This window comes from Oryctolagus cuniculus, chromosome 3 (assembly GCF_051225735.1).
Source record: "Oryctolagus cuniculus isolate XC-2025 breed Fujian yellow rabbit chromosome 3, ASM5122573v1, whole genome shotgun sequence".
In the NCBI taxonomy this organism is placed as follows: domain Eukaryota; kingdom Metazoa; phylum Chordata; class Mammalia; order Lagomorpha; family Leporidae; genus Oryctolagus; species Oryctolagus cuniculus.
In genome coordinates this window covers 110,018,364-110,038,912 of record NC_142869.1, presented here as the reverse complement: position 1 = coordinate 110,038,912, position 20,549 = coordinate 110,018,364, and the positions used below count along the sequence as shown (strand labels likewise).

Here is a 20,549-nt window from a genome sequence, read left to right as displayed (position 1 = left end):
TCTTCAAATATTGGAATGGCCCAGATTTCGCTGACCTCCTGAAGGCCTTCAGTGGTATAGTAGTCATTGCAGACAGCCTTCTACATGCATCATGAAACACATATTTAGCTCCCCATCACCTAGTGAAGGGGTAAGTTAACAAATACATGAGTGCCCACCATCTGCTCAAATACATGAGCTTTACACATTCACTTAGAAGGTATTTACCTGCAATAGTACTCAACTATGCATAGGTCTATATCCAATGAAAGTTTTCCTGATTTAAGTATCAAGCTCAGTGTCATAGCTGTTTGATAATTTAAAATATTTATAATTTCATGGGAAAAAAGACAATATGGCAAGATGGAAAAAAAAACCCCTCACATCAGTTCATTATGCCTTTGCAAGTTAATTAGTGCTATTTTTGGCTAATGCCTAGTTTTATGATTTTAGATTGTACGTAGGCCCCATTTTCCTTTCTACCTTTCTAACACTAACAAGGAAATTAGCTCATAGATATTCACCACCTAATATGATTCTATGGTTGGTTATATATTTTGTCATTCAGCAAAAACTCTAAATTGCTCACTTACTGAGCTGAATCACATGCTGAAATACAATCATTTGTGAATTATTGTATTGCTGGAGGTCTGCTTACAGCTATCTGATTTTAGAATTAAAGGCAGAATAAATCTTAAAAGGAAAGGCAATATATTTTAATTTTATGCATATTACCTATTTGAGCAATATATTCAAACACTGGTTTTGCTATAAATATTAAAGGGAGTTCAGAAACACTCACCAATATATTTCATATTACAATCTTAAATACACTTTTTAGGACAGAATAATTGTAGCCCATTTACTAGACTAATACTTAACATGAGCAGATGCATATAATGCTTATAAAACCACAAAAGCAGTCATTTAAGTTCTAACTAGAATTATCATACACAAAGTATAAACTATAATTTTATTTTTTTCTTTAACCAATAGAAATAGCACCCAAATAAATTAATAGCTGAGAAATCAAATCTTGAGAAAAATAACATTTTTATTAAAGGGGAAAAAAACCCTCCTTGTAGATATTTTTACACCTAGAATATCTCACTTACAAAATAATTAATATTTAAAGTCACAACAATTTTCCAAATTAAGCTAAAATACAGAATTTATAATATTTAAGATACATCAGAGCACTGTTTATACTTTTCAGAGAAAAACAGCTACTTCTTTTGATATGGAAAAAAACTAAATTATTTTTAATTATTTTTTTTTGACAGGCAGAGTGGACAGTGAGAGAGAGAGAGACAGAGAGAAAGGTCTTCCTTTTGCCGTTGGTTCACCCTCCAATGGCCACCGCAGCCAGTGCGCTGCAGCCGGCACACCGCACTGATCCGATGGCAGGAGCCAGGTGCTTCTCCTGGTCTCCCATGGGGTGCAGGGCCCAAGCACTTGGGCCATCCTCCACTGCACTCCCGGGCCACAGCAGAGAGCTGGCCTGAAAGAGGGGCAACCGGGACAGAATCCGGCACCCCGACCGGGACTAGAACCCGGTGTGCTGGCGCCGCAAGGCAGAGGATTAGCCTAGTGAGCCGCGGCGCCGGCCTTAATTGGGTTTTAAAGAGAAGGGGTCTAAGTGTCTCTCCAGTTAGTCCAGAGAAAATCTAATTAATGTCCTTTTTGCACATTCACAAAGCACTAAATTTCATAGCAGCAAAAGGAAGAGTGCATGGGGGTGAAGGAATGATGACAGCCAGGTCTTTGGCAATCTTCATGTTGTGCACATTCAGAAGGACTTCCAAAAGTAACCATTATTAATTTTTGGTAGATGCAGATATGGATAACTTCCCCCATTCACCTATATTTTATTCCATTTTATGAGTTATGTAAATTGAATGGAATTTTTTTTTTCTAGGAGTTCCAGTTAGTTCTTTTTCAACTCTCCTTGATATTCTTGTTTTGTAGCTTACTTGGTTTTGTTCCTAATTTCAAGTTTCTTATTATTTTAAAATAATGTATTAGTATAGTTAGGGTAAAGCCAAGCTTCAGCAATCCAATACACAGCAGTAATGAACTAAGAGGTTTATTATGTCTCTGGCATCTTATCTCAATGTGAACAGTCCAGGTTAGTGCCTATTCGGAGTCCCGGGCCCCATTCACACCATTGTTCCACCATGCTCTAGGACACTATCGACACATGTAAAGTTGGGTTAATGCCATCTGGGCTCCAGCAAAGTGTGAAAGGCCAAGACAGGACAATGACATATCACCCAATCACATTCCATTTGTGAGTACCTAATTACATGGCTACATCTCACCAAAAAGGGAACCAGCAAATGTAGAGAGTTGAGCAGTCATACAACCTATAATTCCAATATTGTGAAGTAGGTAAAAATTTATTTTATGGACAGCTGGTCATCTCAACCACAACCTGAAATATTGAGATTTTGTATAGATTCTATTATATCAAATACTCTATTATTCTGACTCTATTGTTTATCTTTTCTGTTGTTTTTCACTTAACATGTTTTCCTTTATGTCTAGTGATTTTTGATCATCAGTTCATGTTCACATACTAGGGGAATATATGGTACATGTCCTATGAAGCCTTTGAGGTTGCATTCTTTCAGAGAGGGAACATATTTACTTTTCATACCAATGCTAAAATGTTTTTTAGCTAAATTGTTTGCTTAAGTTCTGGTTGGCCTTCTAGGTAAGGTTCCTTGGCATTGTACCAAATTCCAGCTCTCACCATTCTGATATTGTAGTCCTGTCAGGTCTCACCTTGATGGTCCTGAGCACTCATCTGCAGGTCACATTATACATGAAAACTGTCAGAGTGCAAGCCTGATGGATTGGCATAGACATTCAGATATGTTGGTGCCCATTTAGCCTTTGCATTTCTATTATTACCAAATTCTTGGTTTATAAAGATCCAGCTTTGCAATGTATTTAAAATTGGAGGGTTTTGTTCATTTGTTTTATGACTTAACCAGTATTCTAGTTTTCTTATCAGGAAGATTAGGGCTTCCACTCTAATATACCATTAAACATGGAAGCTTGAAATATGATTTTACCAACAGTTATGAAAATGACTTAAGAGAGATCATCAAAAAAACATGAGAGTTAGAATCACAAACCTAGGGTTCACTCCTGATTCTTATCTGTTGTGTGACCACACTCAGAACTCTGACTTCTTCATCTGTAAAATAGGGAAAACAATAGCCATCTTACTCATTTCAGTGAGTTATGATGATCACATGGTAAGAAGAGTTGCAAATTCTCAAACGGTATTGCCAGTTGAATAAAGACTAAGAGGAACCTCATAAGCACAGAATACCCATATATCAATAAGTTCAGATATGTTACAACAGAATGATATATAAAGCCCTTTTCTTGCTATCTTCCACAGGCCCCACCCCTGCTGAGCCAGCCCTCTAGTTATTGGTTTCACCTGTGAGCAGTTGGCTGCCACTGCTGACTCCACCAAATATCTTCTTTGTACTTCCATCTGCATTTTATGTGTACTCTGGAGCGTTTAGTTGCTAGTATCAACACTGGTGCACAGTCTAGCAACATTTATTGCTCCCCTGCTTGGCTTAATGTTTCTGACTTGGTACGATAATATTATTAATAGTCACAGGGTACAATAAAAGAAAATTAAGTGTTTATTTTGTTTAGGCTTTAGTCACTTTACCTACAGCCTTTTCCCATTACATTTGCACGTAAATGAGCATATGCTACATTTTTTAGATGCAAATCAGTTTTTAACTTTGTTAATCATATAATTTCCTTTCTGGTAGTCTTAAAAGCTGCTTTTGGTGTTACTCCAGATGCATGTATATTGGGGCAAATGAAGAAATGGCCATGTGGTAGATGTTTGCCCTTTTGTGATTTACTAAGAGTTGCTTCTGCAAAGAAACTGTATTTTAAAAGATCAGTGCTATTCCAAACATTTCTTTGCAATTCCAGGTGCATTTTTGTTCAATTTCAGGCTGAAGTCAATTGTTTAACTGCAGATAATTTTCTAATAGGCAGCTGGGAACAACTGCCATACAATGTAATCATATCATGAGAAACACTTCAGATAAATATATTAGAATCAAGTTGCAGCATTAAAGGCCCTCACTTCTCAGCAAGAGAAGTCCAAAGACCCGAGCCATATAAGTGGGCATCCAGTTCAACATTACTAGTTTATTGCACATTTTCTACCCTCTTCACCACCTCCTAGTCAATGTCTTAAATGAAGTGTTTGCTCTGCCTTAAAAAGGCGAATTAATATTTCACATGGCAAGAACTCCTTTACTCCTTGGTGGGATATTTCTAACTTGATTTATAGGATGGTGTTTAAATGTTTAAAAGCTTTTGTAGGAGCCACGGAAGCCGAGCCGAGGGACGGAGCTGCGCAAGCTGCAGGGTCTGCCCGCAAGTGCTCGAAGGGGAGTGCAACAGCGGGGAGACTTGGGAAGTCCAGGGCTCCGAGTCCACACATCGGCGCTGGAAGGGGAGCAGACCTGCGTGGAGAGCGTGGGAGCCCACAGTTCGGGACATCAGCGGCAGACTCAACACACCAGCGCTGGAACGCGAGGTGAGCCGAACCTCAATAACCCGAGACACCGGCAGGCAAGCGGAGAGAGGAGACTAGAGGGAACGACCCCCGGGGCGGGGGGGACTTCACCAAGCTAACTGGAAGAGAGAGAGGGGGAAAAAAAAAAGGTGACTGGTATGGACACGGGTTTCTCTCTCTCCGCTCACCTCTCAAGGGCGAGCAAGACAAAGAGCAGGCGCCATCTTGGACATACGTCATAAGCAGAGCGACCTCAGGTCTGCACCGGCCCTGAGCCTAGCAGAAAAACCTGACTCTGGGTGGGGCGAATTAACAGGAGATTAGGACTTAGTAAATTTATGGTGCTACTGAACTGAGACTGTGAAAAAAGAGACGGTGGGGGAGAGAACTCACGGAATTCACGTGAGCACTCTCCAGAGACGCTACAATTCCGTAACTTTGGCAACCCAGTGGGAGACTGAAGGAGAATTTGAGCCCACTCTAAGGGCCGAACAGATTCCCTGTGTGGTCCTTGGGAAAGAGCTTCTGATCTCTGGCTCCTGTGGGTATATCATTCGCCTGCTAACTACCTCCAACTTTGTTCAGCTGTGCAGAATAACTTCCCTGTTGAATCAAAAAAAAAAAAAGAGAGAGAGAGAGAGAGAGAGGTTTACCACGCCTAACCTGGGAGTGTCACCTTAGGCACACCAAACAGAGCTCTCAGGCCACACCCATCTCAAGCCCTAAGGCTCCATCAAAAACAGATAGTCCACTTAATCTAGAGTCGTAGTATAACAAGAAAAAGCACCACAGTGAAGAAACCAAATATCTCCAATATGACAAATAACAAACGCAAAAACCAAGGTAATAAAAACAAGGAAGTCACCATGAAGCCCTCAAATGAAAAAGACACCCCAATTCAAGATTATGAGGATGATGACATAGAAGAAATGCAAGAAGCAGATCTCAAAAAATTGATAAGAACATTAAGAAGTTCTCAAAAACAAATTCTTGAACTACAGAAATCCTTAATGGACAAGATAGAAAATCTCTCTCGTGAAAATGAAATATTAAGGAGGAATCAAAATGAAACGAAACAACTAGTACAACAGGAAACTGGGATAGTGACTGAAGTGAAGAATTCAATAGATCAAATGAAAAACACAATAGAGAGCCTTACAAACAGAATGGGAGAAGCAGAAGAGAGAATATCGGACTTAGAAGACAGAGAACAGGAAAGGATACAGTCAGACCAAAGAAAAGAAGAGGAAATTAGGAATCTAAAACATATTGTCGGGAATCTTCAGGATACTATTAAAAAACCCAACATTCGGGTTCTAGGAGTTCCTGAAGGCATGGAGAGGGAGAAAGGATTAGAAGGCCTTTTTAGTGAGATATTAGCAGAAAATTTCCCAGGTTTGGAGAAGGACAGAGAAATCCTAGTACAGGAAGCTCACAGAACCCCTAATAAACACGACCAAAAGAGACCCTCACCACGGCACGTTGTAATTAAACTCTCCACAGTGAAACATAAAGAAAAGATCCTAAAATGTGCAAGAGAGAAACGTCAGATTACTCTCAGAGGATCTCCAATCAGACTCACAGCTGACTTCTCATCAGAAACTCTACAAGCTAGGAGGGAATGGCGAGATATAGCCCAGGTACTAAGAGAGAACAACTGCCAGCCCAGAATATTATATCCTGCCAAGCTCTCATTTGTGAATGAAGGTGAAATAAAGACTTTTCATAACAAACAGAAATTGAAAGAATTTGTTGCCACTCGTCCAGCCCTGCAAAAGATGCTTAAAGATGTGTTACACACAGAAACAAAGAAACACGGTCATCAATATGAAAGAAGGTAAAGGAAGGAAACCAAGGAAGGAAAGCTCACAGCTAAAGATCACAGGGAATTCAAAGCATATATTAGAACTTATCTTTGGCAAATGGCAGGGCAAAGTTACCACTTATCATTAGTCACATTGAACGTGAATGGCCTGAACTGTCCAGTTAAAAGACACCGTTTGGCTGATTGGGTTAAAAAACAAAACCCATCTATTTGCTGCTTACAAGAAACACATCTTTCCAACAAAGATCCATACAGACTGAAAGTGAAAGGCTGGAAAAAGATATACCATGCCAACAGAAATGAAAAAAGAGCAGGCGTAGCCATCTTAATATCAGACACCATAAACTTTACCACAAAAACCATTAAGAGAGACAAAGAGGGACACTACATAATGATTAAGGGATCAATTCAACAGGAAGATATAACAATTATCAATGTATATGCACCTAACTACAGGGCACCGGTTTATCTAAAAGATTTGTTAACGGACTTAAAGGGAGACTTAGACCCCAATACAATAGTACTGGGGGACTTCAATACTCCACTCTCAGAAATAGACAGATCAATAGGACAGAAGATCAACAAGGATACAGTAGATTTAAACGACACTATAGCCCAAATGGATCTAACAGATATATACAGAACTTTCAATCCTACAGCTAAAGATTATACATTCTTCTCAGCAGTACATGGAACCTTCTCTAGGATTGACCACATACTAGGCCATAAAGCAAGTCTCAGCAAATTCAAAAGAATTAGAATCATACCATGCAGCTTCTCAGACCATAAAGGAATGAAGTTGGAAATGAACAACTCAGGAATCCCTAGAGCATACGCAAACACATGGAGATTGAACAACATGCTCCTGAATGAACAATGGGTCATAGAAGAAATCAAAAGAGAAATCAAAAACTTTCTGGAAGTAAATGAGGATAACAGCACAACATACCAAAACTTATGGGACGCAGCAAAAGCAGTGTTAAGAGGGAAGTTTATATCAATAGGTGCCTACATCAAGAAATTGGAAAGGCACCAAATAGATGAGCTTTCTATTCACCTCAAGGATCTAGAAAACCTACAGCAAACCAGACCCAAATCTAGTAGGAGAAGAGAAATAATTAAAATCAGAGAAGAAATCAACAGGATTGAATCAAGAAAAACATTACAAAAAATCAGCCAAACGAGGAGCTGGTTTTTTGAAAAAATAAACAAAATTGACACCCCATTGGCCCAACTAACTAAAAAAAGAAGAGAAAAGACCCAAATCAATAAAATCAGAGATGAAAAAGGAAATGTAACAACAGACACCACAGAAATAAAAAGAATCATCAGAAATTACTACAAGGACTTGTATGCCAGCAAACAGGGAAACCTATCAGAAATGGATAGATTCCTGGACACATGCAACCTACCTAAATTGAACCAGGAAGACATCGAAAACCTAAACAGACCCATAACTGAGACAGAAATTGAAACAGTAATAAAGGCCCTCCCAACAAAGAAAAGCCCAGGACCAGATGGATTCACTGCTGAATTCTACCAGACATTTAAAGAAGAACTAACTCCAATTCTTCTCAAACTATTCAGAACAATCGAAGAAGAGGGAATCCTCCCAAATTCTTTCTATGAAGCCAGCATCACCTTAATTCCTAAGCCGGAAAAAGATGCAGCACTGAAAGAGAATTACAGACCAATATCCCTGATGAACATAGATGCAAAAATCCTCAATAAAATTCTCGCCAATAGAATGCAACAACACATCAGAAAGATCATCCACCCAGACCAAGTGGGATTTATCCCTGGTATGCAGGGATGGTTTAATGTGCGCAAGACAATCAATGTGATACACCACATTAACAGACTGCAGAAGAAAAACCATATGATTCTCTCAATAGATGCCGAGAAAGCATTTGATAAAATACAACACCCGTTCATGATGAAAACTCTAAGCAAACTGGGTTTGGAAGGAACATTCCTCAATACAATCAAAGCAATCTATGAAAAACCCACAGCCAACATCCTATTGAATGGGGAAAAGTCGGAAGCATTTCCACTGAGATCTGGGACCAGACAGGGATGTCCACTCTCACCACTGCTATTCAATATAGTTCTGGAGGTTCTAGCCAGAGCTATTAGGCAAGAAAAAGAAATTAAAGGGATACAAATTGGGAAGGAAGAACTCAAACTATCCCTCTTTGCAGATGACATGATTCTTTATTTAGGGGACCCAAAGAACTCTACCAAGAGACTATTGGAACTCATAGAAGAGTTTGGCAAAGTAGCAGGGTATAAAATCAATGCACAAAAATCAACAGCCTTTGTATACACAGACAATGCCATGGCTGAGGAAGAAATTCTAAGATCAATCCCATTCACAATAGCTACAAAAACAATCAAATACCTTGGAATAAACTTAACCAAGGACGTTAAAGATCTCTACGATGAAAATTACAAAACCTTAAAGAAAGAAATAGAAGAGGATACCAAGAAATGGAAAAATCTTCCATGCTCATGGATTGGAAGAATCAATATCATCAAAATGTCCATTCTCCCAAAAGCAATTTATAGATTCAATGCAATACCAATCAAGATACCGAAGACCTTCTTCTCAGATCTGGAAAAATTGGTGCTGAAATTTATATGGAGGCACAAGAGACCTCGAATAGCTAAAGCAATCTTGTACAACAAAAACAAAGCCGGAGGCATCACAATACCAGATTTCAGGACATACTACAGGGCAGTTGTAATCAAAACAGCATGGTACTGGTACAGAAACAGAAGGATAGACCAATGGAACAGAATTGAAATACCAGAAATCAACCCAAACATCTACAGCCAACTTATATTTGATCAAGGATCTAAAACTAATTCCTGGAGCAAGGACAGTCTATTCAATAAATGGTGCTGGGAAAATTGGATTTCCACATGCAGAATCATGAAGCAAGACCCCTACCTTACACCTTACACAAAAATCCACTCAACATGGATTAAAGACCTAAATCTACGACCTGACACCATCAAGTTACTAGAGAACATTGGAGAAACCCTTCAAGATATTGGCACAGGCAAAGAGTTTCTGGAAAAGACCCGGGAGGCACAGGCAGTCAAAGCCAAAATTAACTATTGGGATTGCATCAAATTGAGAAGTTTCTGTACTGCAAAAGAAACAGTCAGGAGAGTGAAGAGACAACCGACAGAATGGGAAAAAATATTTGCAAACTATGCAACAGATAAAGGGTTAATAACCAGAATCTACAAAGAGATCAAGAAACTCCACAAAAACAAAACCAACAACCCAATTAAGAGATGGGCCAAGGACCTCAATAGACATTTTTCAAAAGAGGAAATCCAAATGGCCAACAGGCACATGAAAAAATGTTCAAGGTCATTAGCAATCAGAGAAATGCAAATCAAAACCACAATGAGGTTCCACCTCACCCCGGTTAGAATGGCTCACATTCAGAAATCTACCAACAACAGATGCTGGCGAGGATGTGGGGAAAAAGGGACACTAACCCACTGTTGGTGGGAATGCAAACTGGTCAAGCCACTATGGAAATCAGTCTGGAGATTCCTCAGAAACCTGAAGATAACCCTACCCTTCGACCCAGCCATCCCACTCCTTGGAATTTACCCAAAGGAATTTAAATTGGCAAACAAAAAAGCGGTCTGCACCCTAATGTTTATTGCAGCTCAATTCACAATAGCTAAGACCTGGAACCAACCTAAATGCCCATCAACGGTAGACTGGATAAAGAAATTATGGGATATGTACTCTTTAGAATACTATACTGCAGTAAGAAACAACGAAATCCAGTCATTTGCAACAAAATGGAGGAATCTGGAACACATCATGCTGAGTGAAATAAGCCAGTCCCAAAGGGACAAATACCATATGTTCTCCCTGATCGGTGACAACTGACTGAACACCAAAAAGGAAACTTGTTGAAGTGAAAGGGACACTATGGGAAACGGTGACTTGATCAGCATAGCCCTGACTGTTAATGAACAACTTAATACATTATCCCTCTTAGTAGTTTTTTTGTCTGTTCTACTTAATATGACTGGTTTAATTCTGTAATTAATACACAGTTATTCTTAAGTGTTGAAATTTAACTGAAATGTGATCCCTGTTAAACATAAGAGTAGGAATAAGAGAGGGAAGAGATATATAATTTGGGACATGCTCAAGCTGACTTGCCCCAAATGGTAGAGTTAGAAACATACCAGGGGACTCCAATTTAATCCCATCAAGGTGGCATGTACCAATGCCATCTCACTAGTCCAAGTGATCAATTTCAGTTCGCAATTGATCATAATGAAAGGACTAAGAGTCAAAGGGAGCACATAAGCAAGTCTAGTACCTGCTAACACTAACCGATAGAATAAATAAAGGGGAGAGTGATCCAACATGGGAGGTGAGATACTCAGCAGACTCATAGAATGGCAGATGCCCTAAATAGCACTCTGGCCTCAGAATCAGCCCTAAAGGCATTCAGATCTGGCTGAAAAGCCCATGAGAGTATTTCAGGCATGGAAAGCCAAGACACTCTGGCAAAAGATCTCTGTGAGTGAGATCTCAGTGAAAAGAACAGGTCTTCAAAGAAGGAGGTACCTTTCTCTGAAGGGAGGAGAGAACCTCCACTTTGACTATGACCTTGTCTAAACAAGATAAGAGTCGGAGAACTCAAGGGGCTTCCATAGCCTTGGAAACTCATGACTGGAGCATAGGGAGATTACTGATGCCATAGACAGGAGTGTCAATTGGTAAAGTCAACAACAGGAGTCACTGTGCACTTACTCCTCATGTAGGATCTCTGTCATTAATGTGCTGTGCATTGAGATTTAATGCTATAACGAGTACTCAAATAATATATTTCACTTTGTGTTTCTATGGGGGTGCAAACTGTTGAAATCTTTACTTAATGCATACTAAACTGATCCTCTGTAAAAAAAAAAAAAAAAAAAAGAAAAAAAAAAAAAAGAATAGAAACTATCAACTCCCAACTTGACTCTCACTGGGATTAAACATGACAATAGGCCTGATCTGATTTCATCATCATTAAAAAAAATCATCTATTATTTTTCACTTTATGTTTCTGTGTGGGAGCAAACTGTTGAAATCCTTACTTAATGTATACTAAGCTGATCTTCTGTATATTAAGATAATCGAAAATGAATCTTGATGTGAATGGAAGGGGAGAGGGAGTGGGAAAGGGGAGGGTTGTGGGTGGGAGGGACGGTATGGGGGGGAAGCCATAGTAATCCATTATTCGTACTTTGGAAACGTATATTCATTAAATAAAAGTTAAAAAAAAATAAAAATAAAATAAAATAAATATTTAAAAAAAAAAAAAAAAAAAAAAAAAAAGCTTTTGTAAGGCAGGTTTTCAATCAATTAAAGAATTTAGTTTCCCTTGAGGTTCTAGCATCAGATATTATCTCAGAAGGCTTACTTCCAAAGATTTATAACTCAGTTTCTTTGTCATGCTAACTATATATTTTGGTGAGTATCCTGCTGACCAAATTTGGGGATTTCAGCTTAGCATCATCATGTGGAGTGACTACAGATAGCACTGTTGGGTCTGTATTTTCTGACTCCCTTTACTGGGCTCTGGGTCAGACAAGACTTCAGCCAGATCAGCTAGAGTACACATGAGACTTCTGAGGCATCTATGACTATCTCACAAGTGAAACAAACAGATAATTCTGAGCAGGAAGACAGAATATTTCATGAGAATCTGTATAAAATGAATTAGTGTTAAATCCAAAGCAGATAATTCTGAAAAATGTGAATTAACTTCAATATGATGCTTTATAATTTCAAAGGTACTTTTCCCAGTAATCCATTTCATCTTCACTACAAACTTTGGAGGTTGGCATCAGGATGATGAGGATTTTGTTCATGAAGAAACTGAGTCATGGAGATGTGAATAAACTGGAATACAATGCAAACTAATGTCTGCTGGCTTCAGGCCCAAACTCTTCCTTTCTCACCAAGCAACTTGGACATCCAACGGTAGGCAAAGCCAAGCCATATCTCAACTGTCTTCCCTTTAAACTTCAATGCATCTGATATATTCATCTATGGCATCTGCCAGTCACACTAGAATGTATCAAAAACTCACCCTTACTCTTGTCTCCTTCCCTAAGTTTTGGAATTTGATTACCAACAGGCAAATGTATCACTACCTATGCCACCTCTCCCCCTCAACAGTTATGAGGACCAATATAGCACAAAGTGTTCTTGAGGACTTTCTCTGGTTGGTTCTTCAATTTCTCCATAGTTTTCCCCCAAAACTCTACTTATAAAATCATATATTAATTGTGCTCTAAGCAACAATGTGTATTAGTGTTGACTTCATGCACCATTTTCAATAGAAAATGTCTTTCTCCCTCTCATAAAGTATTCCAAGTACTATTAGAACAGGCATGGTAACTAGAATTCCTTAAACTTTGTATTCTTCCTAGGGAATATTACCCACCCTGCAAAGAACAAGACAGTGAAACACCATTCACAAAACAGTTCTATCTGCTGGACAAGCTTCATACAAGGGGTCTTCAGAATTCTCAGAGGAAACATGTTATGCAAAAACTCTGAAAATAATTTATTCCAAAATAAACTTATCTTTTACTTCCACTTTCCATGAACTATTTGCAGTACTTTCATACCTTGCACCTCCATCCCATACACTATGTTCTGGCCACACTTTCCTAGACTATATCCTGTTTCCTATCTCCTAGCTTTTGTATTTGTTTGTGTAGGGCTGCCTCACTTCTAATTCACTGGTAAAGTCTCGTTCTTTTAGGTCAGTATGTAAAAAACACCTTGACCTTCTATACTCAACTCAGCTGTTTTTGGAGGATTGTTTCTGCTCCCAATTCACTCTCCCCAGAAAGATATTCCTTTATCTGCCTTACTCGCTTTGCTTGCAGGCCTGTCTCCACATTATGCTACACACTCTGACAGAACACTTTCATTTCTATTCCCAGCGCCTAACATCATACTTAGGTATACAAATACTAAGCAAATATTTGTCAAGAAATGAAGAGAATAAATGAGTATGTAGAAGAATGGATTAAGTGGACATGGGAAAGATGAGCACAGGGGGTAGAAACTTGGATATCCCCTTGACACTGCCTTCACCTCTGTGTGGACTGGGGTTTCAATTTAAGAACAGCCCACACAACTCAGACCCTTCCTATCACTTCCCAGCAAAGCATAGTGCTTTCTGTGGGGTCAATGTGTTTAATCATAAACCGGGACTAATTACAGGTTGAGATGATTATATTATTTAATATTTACTTTTTAATACTTTTCTTTGGAAGAATATACATACAAAAAGCTGCATCCACTTAAACAATACAATTTGATCAGTCTCTTGAGTATGCAGTGATATAAACCACAGCTGTAAATGTGATACAGAATATTTCAATCACTGTAAAAGATTCTTCATGTGCCTCTGATGGGCAAAGCCCCTTCATCTGCTCATGGACACTATCAGTGCATAACTTAGACAAATAGAACCATTAACACGTATCTTCTGTTTCAGTCCTTTACTTTAGAGGAATGATTTTGTGATTCACATAATATTCTTTCACATTATAGAGAAATATTATTTTGTATGGCTGTGCTACATTTTCTATATCCATTTATTTGTTGATGGACATTTGAGGTGCATTCAATTTTGGCTATATTGAATAAATTACTATAAAGTCGTTGTGAGTATTTATTCTCATTTCTTTTTGGAAATACCAAGGAATGTCATCACTGAATCACACGGAAAGTAAATTTCCAACTTTTTAAGAAAGAGTCAAGTAATTTCCCCAACTGGTAATGTGAGTACTATTTAATATATTTAAAGTCTCAGAATAGTACCTGGCACACAGGAAGTACTAAAATACAGTTGCTTCCCTCCCTATACCTGTGGGTTCTGTATCAGAGGATTCAACCAACCACAGACAAAAAAAAAAAAAAAAAAACTAAAAAAAAAAACCCTGGGTCGGTACTGAACATGTACCAATTTTTTCTTGTCATCAGTTCATAAATAATTCAGGAAATCAATGGTTTATTTAGCATCTCCATCATGTTAGGTTTTACAAGTATGTAGAAATAATTTAAAGTATACAGAAGGATGTGCATAGGTTATATGGCTATACTATACCATTCTCTATGAGGGACTTCACCAGGGATCCTAGAACCAATCCCCTATGGACATGAAAAGACAGCTTTATTGTTTTAGTTGTTCTAAGAATGTACCTCAAAAAATTCAGGGACATGGTCTGAAGTAAAATAAGCACATAAGGACCACATGTTTGATCTCACATGTAAAAGATTTAAAATAAAAACAGTCAATCTGCACTTAGAATAGTGACTGTCAGAAGTTGGGAAAGGTGGAGGGAGGAAGGATAGAGGGAAATTGGATAACTGGCACCAAAACATGGTCAGATAATAATAACAAGTTCTATATATGTGTTGCACAGCACATGGTGTCATAACTGCTCACATAATAATGTAATGTGTAGTAAATAAAGAACTAGAAGAGAGGAGCTGGCAGGCTCCACACACAAAGACAAGAATAATTTTTTAAATTCATGGATAAATGGAAGTAAAAGGCAAGTTTATTTGTTGCGAAAGCTTTTAGAATTCAATGCAGTTTTTCATACATGTGTTTTGCACAAACTTTTTGAACATTATTCATATGTTGTTGTTCTTCCTCTCCCTCTCCTTCTTCATCACCACCACCACCACCATCATCATCATCATCGTGGCATTCCACAGCAAATTCATGACTGCAATCATTGACCCTAAAAGCAACTCAACTCATTTGCCAGCTCTTTAATTTCTCTTCCAAAGAGTAAGGTCCTAAAAGTTGCACAAGCAATACTCTGTCTACCTTCCCACCCTTCCCTGGGCATGTTTCCCTACAGTCATGGCGTCAAGTCAAATAGCTCCTCTACTCTTGTTGAGTGGCTCACCTGCATTTTTTTACAGATGTATTTGAATTTATTATAGTTTAAAATTAGTAATTTATATGCCTCCAGTAACTTGTCCTTCAGAGACAGAGAGAAGTCTGGAGCTCATCTCAGAAAAAAAGAAGAGACATTTCTCTCTAGTTACAGTTACTGCAGGCAGGCAAGGGCATCTCTTAACTGTGCTCGGTTGGAGGATAGCATCTATGAAGATGTTGCTCTGCTGCCCTTCTGCATCTGTTTCACCTAGACCATGGATCTTGTGCTGCATGGTCAACCTGGTTTCCTCTGAGGTTTCTGTTTCACAGACTAGCTCCTCTTCTGACAATCTAATACCTAAGGCATTGTTTATCAACTCATCAGGGGTCCCACTGCAATGCCTAGGAGATGACACAAGCTATCCACTACCTCTTCCTATAATTATCTTTCTTGAGTGTCCAACTTTGAAGGCCATAAGTAATGCTTTCATCTGAAATAGCTATTGGTAAGCAACTTATGTTTAATCTTTCCTTTTCATTTAAACTTCATGTTTATGCTTATGATGAAGAATGTTATTGAGTAGACTTCTAGAAGCAATTATTATAGAACAACATAACAGAAAGTTAGTGTAACAAAGATAAAATCACCCATCATCTCATCTTAACTCCAACACTTCCACCATTTTAATGGACTTTTTATATGTAATTTTATTAGCTGTAACTATATTCTATACGAAATAGTGCATACCCTGAAAACTTGTTTCCATATTACAAATATGATTTTACATAATATAATACATAACTTACATGTATCATTTTTAATGCCTACATAGTTTTCCAATAGATTTAACAAACTATCTTGTCTTTGGCCATTGTGTGGCTTTTTATTTTCTGCATTCAAATAATTCTCTGATGAAGATCTTTCTACAGCAATTTTTTGGTACTTCTGTTATTTTATAAAGATTGATTATTGCTCTTTCCCTACTTCTGTCATATAGGCTCCTCTAAAATCCACAGCATTTAAATGTTAGGGTATTTTTGGGTGTCATGCATCACTGATTTTCTCTCTACATTTCTTCTCCCCTAACAGAGCACATCCACAGCTACAACTTCACCTCCCAACACAGCCTCCAGAGCTCGAAATTTCTATCTATAACTCAGTCAAAACATACCCCTTAATCCCATTCCCTCCTCAAATATGTTCCTAAACACTAGCCTCCTCTAGAAAGTGCACAGCCTCCTGAGTGAACATCCTCGGATCATGGTGCTCTAATCTTCCAGTGTTCTAAGTTAACAATGACTCCAGCAAGCTCTCTCTTTCTTCCATAGTCAATAGGTACCAAGATCTCCTGAATGCTGCCTTAGAAATCGTTTTCACAGGTTGCACTGCTTCTTTTACTTTTTCCCTTGAGGCCACTGCCTTGATTCAGGCCTTTATATCTTTTATTTAAATAAGAATTGTCTGCTAACTACTTTCCCTATTAACAATTTCTTAGCAATGCAACCAGTCTGGTTTTCTTAGACAATGATCCCCTAATTAAATTTTATTAGCATTCTTATTGCTCACAGCACACATCAGAATCACCTGAAGGACTTGTAACATTGGATATTGTTGGCTCCCATCATCCAGAATGTCTTATGCAGTGGTAGATCTAAAGTAAGGCCAGATAATTTGAGTTTCTAATAAATTTTAAGAGGATGCTGATGCTGCTAGCCTGGGACCCACTCTTGGAAAACCCTTATTGAGATTTCTGACTCACATATTTTCTTTTAAAGATTTTATTTACTTATTTGACAGGTAGAGTAACAGAGAGTGAGAGAGACAGACAGACAAAGGTCTTCCTTCCGTTGGTTCACACTCCAGCTATGGCTGGAGCTGTGCCGATCCGAAGCCAGGAGACAGGTGCTTCTTCCTGGTCTCCCACGCGGGTGCAGGGGACCAAGCACTTGGGCCATCTTCTACTGCTATCCCAGGCGATAGCAGAGAACTGGACTGGAAAAGGAGCAACCGGGACTAGAACCCAGCGCCCATGTGGGATGCCGGCGCCACAGGCAAAGGATTAACCCAGTGTGCCACGGCACCGGCTCCAACCCACATATTTTGAAATACTGGTTCAGTTGGCCGGCGCTGCGGCTCACTAGGTTAATCCTCTGCCTGTGGCACTGGCACCAGGGGTTCTAGTCCCGGCTGGTTGGTGAACCAACTGAAAAGGAAGACCTTTCTTTCTGTCTCTCTCTCTAACTCTGCCTGTCAAAAAAAAAAAAAAAAAAGAAAGAAAGAAAGAAAAAAAGAAATATGGGTTCAGTTTACCCTGCCAGTCTTTGCCTAGTGAAACTTACTTTGTTGTGCTAAATGTGCTGACCTTATATAGCTATTATATACTCTCAGAATTGACCTTCAACGCATATTCTGTAACTTGTATCTAAATAACATCATGTTTAAGCGTTCTTCTTTTTTTAGATTTTATTTATTTATTTGAAGGTAGAGTTACAGACAGTGAGAGGGAGAGGCAGAGGTAGAGAGAGAGAGGTCTTCCATCCACTGGTCCACTCCCCAAATGGCTGCAACAGATGGAGCTACGCCAATCTGAAGCCAGGAGCCAGGAACTTTCTTCCAGTCTCCCATGTGGGTGCAGGGGCCCAAGGACCCGGGCCATCCTCCACTACTTTCCCAGGCCACAGCAGAAAGCTGGATTGGAAGAGGAGCAGCCAGACTAGAACCAGTGCCCATATGGAATGCCAGGTGCAGCAGGTGGAGGATTAACCTACTGCACCAAGGCACCAGCCCCGAAGCTTTCTTTTTCTATTGGTAAACAGTTACTGCAAAGTCACAAGCTCAAAAATGTACCTAAACCAGGTGAGTAGAAAAAATATACAAAGCAGGAGGATAGCAAAATGCAGGTTACATTCAACATTTTAAATGATTTAGAATATACTCCCACCCCCATCCCCCCCAAAAAAGAACAGACCCAGCCCTTTGGAGAAATACCTGTGTGCCCAGGTTCATTGCACACAATTCCTTATAGCCAAGATATGGAATCAACTTACATGATCATTAACGGGTGAATCCATTAATAAAGTGTGCCATACATGCACTGGGAGATACTTTTCAGCCTTTACAAAGAAACTAACCCTGTCATTTGTGTCAACATGAGTCAACCTGAAGGACCACAGGTCAAGTGAAATAAGCCAGGCACAGAAAGGTAAATACTGTATGATCTCATTTACAGAGTCTACAACAGTTGAATTCACAGAAGCAGACAGCAGAATGGTGTTTATCAGAGGCTGAGGAGGGTGAGATGTGGGATTGGGAAAAGACTGGTCAAAGGACACAAAATTTCATACAGGAAGAAGAGATCTATTGTATAACATGGTGAATATAGTTAACAGCAATGTACAGCACATGTGAAAATTGTGAGAGAACATATTTTATGAGGTTTCATCACACAAAAAGTCATGAATTAATATGTATATTAAGTAGGTGATTTAACTATTCACACTGTGTGTGTGTGTTTTAATCACTATATAACATAAATACGACAGGATACTTCAAAAAGCTGATGATAAAATGGAATTTGGTGTAGTAATTAGGCAGCACTTGAGACATTTGCCTGGATTTCAGTCTGAGCTCCACTCCTGATTAAGAATGAGCACCCCAGGAGGCAGCAGGTACAGGCTCAAGTATGGGCCCTGCCAACCATATTGGAGACCCTGCTGGAGTTCCAGGATTCTGTCTTCAGCCTGGCCTAGCCCTGGCTATTGTAGGCATCTGGAAAAAGAAGTAATGAATAGGAGATTTCTTTTGCTGTCTCTTGCTTTCTCTCTCTTTCTCTCTGCTTTTTAAGTAATTATCTGTATCTATCTATCTGTCTGTCTGTCTATCTAAATTCATGTGCATGAGCATATATTACTTTTTTAAAATAATGAATAAATTTTAAAATAAAGGACCAACCTCTGCTTCACTCCTCTCACTTCGTGCTATCACCAGGTCTTGTTTTTTTCTTCAAAAGATGCCAGAATTCTAGATTTATACACGAAGTCTCCAGATTCTTAGATATTGGCAAAGGATTAAAAACTTTAAGCCAAATGCTGGCTGAATTATACAAATCTGGAGGCTGAATTCAGCCCCCAAACTCACAAGTTTATAATACACTTCTACATGTTTTTCTAGACCAAGTCCAAGGTACATTGTTCCATGCAGCTTTCTGATGTTTCCCTGGACTCCCATTGTGTGTGTATGTGTGTGTATGTGTGTGTGCACAGAAATACATGTACAAGGTCTGTTGTACTGTCATTTCTGCCCCTGGGTACTTGGTTAAAATTTATACAAGGGGCCAGTTTTGAGATATAGCAGGTTAAGCCACTGTTTATGACTCTGGCATCTTATATCAGAGTGCTACTTTGAGTCCCTGCTACTCTGCTTCCAATCCAGTTTCCTGCTAATGTGCCTGTGAAGGCAGCAGAAGACAGCCCAAGTACTTGGTCCCCTGCCTCCCATGTGAGAGACCAGAAGGGAGTTTCCTGGTTCCTGACTTCAGCTTGGCCCAGACTTGGCTGTTGCAGGCATTTGGAGAGTGATTCAGAAGATGGAAGTGCAAGCTGTGTGTCTGTCTGCCTATCTGTCTGCTTCTCCCTTTGTCTCTGTCATTCTACCTTTCATATAAATAAATACATCCTTCAAAAATTTTTCTGTGAATGTATTTACTTTAATTAAACTATTTACCTAAGTGCTACCTCCAACACCTAGTTAAAAGCTAAAAAGCAGAAACTAGAGCTCACACTTTTAAGTTTATTTCCTAACCTAGTATACATACCCAACACCTATCTGGTAACAACGGAGGAAGATTAAATCAACAAATGAAGGTAATCTCTCCTTTTGGGACATAGCATGCAACATGTCATTCCACAAATCATAAATTTCCTTTGTATGGAGTTGCTCAGTGACATGCTAGTTTTCCCACAATGAAACAGTCAGATTTCAGCCATGCTTTCCATAAATGTACATAAAAGTATTGGTCCAGGCATGCTAATATATACACTGGAAGTATTTGAATCAAGCAGTACTATTTTGGTTTGGCTTTCAAGCGAGAAATGATGGGAATGATTCACAACAGTGACTGAAGGTATCAATATTCCCTTATTGTACTCCTGATAATATTTCACATGCATGCAATTAATCACAGCATTTAGAAATGGGAAGATTTGGGGTCGGCGCTGTGGCTCA

At 39.0% G+C, this 20,549-nt stretch overlaps 1 protein-coding gene across 8 annotated transcripts in view; it reads right to left on the bottom strand.

Annotated features, from left to right (window-relative positions):
• NCKAP5 (NCK associated protein 5) overlaps window positions 1-20,549 on the bottom strand; it is a 1,067,666-nt gene that overhangs the window by 846,931 nt on the left and 200,186 nt on the right. For 2 of the 8 annotated variants that reach the window (XM_070071010.2, XM_089329316.1), the window contains exon 3: window positions 3,123-3,184. The exons of the other annotated variants lie outside the window; for them this stretch is intronic. The gene's annotated coding sequence lies outside the window, so the exon portion shown is untranslated. The remainder of the gene's footprint in view (window positions 1-3,122; window positions 3,185-20,549) is intronic. 8 annotated transcript variants of the gene reach the window in all.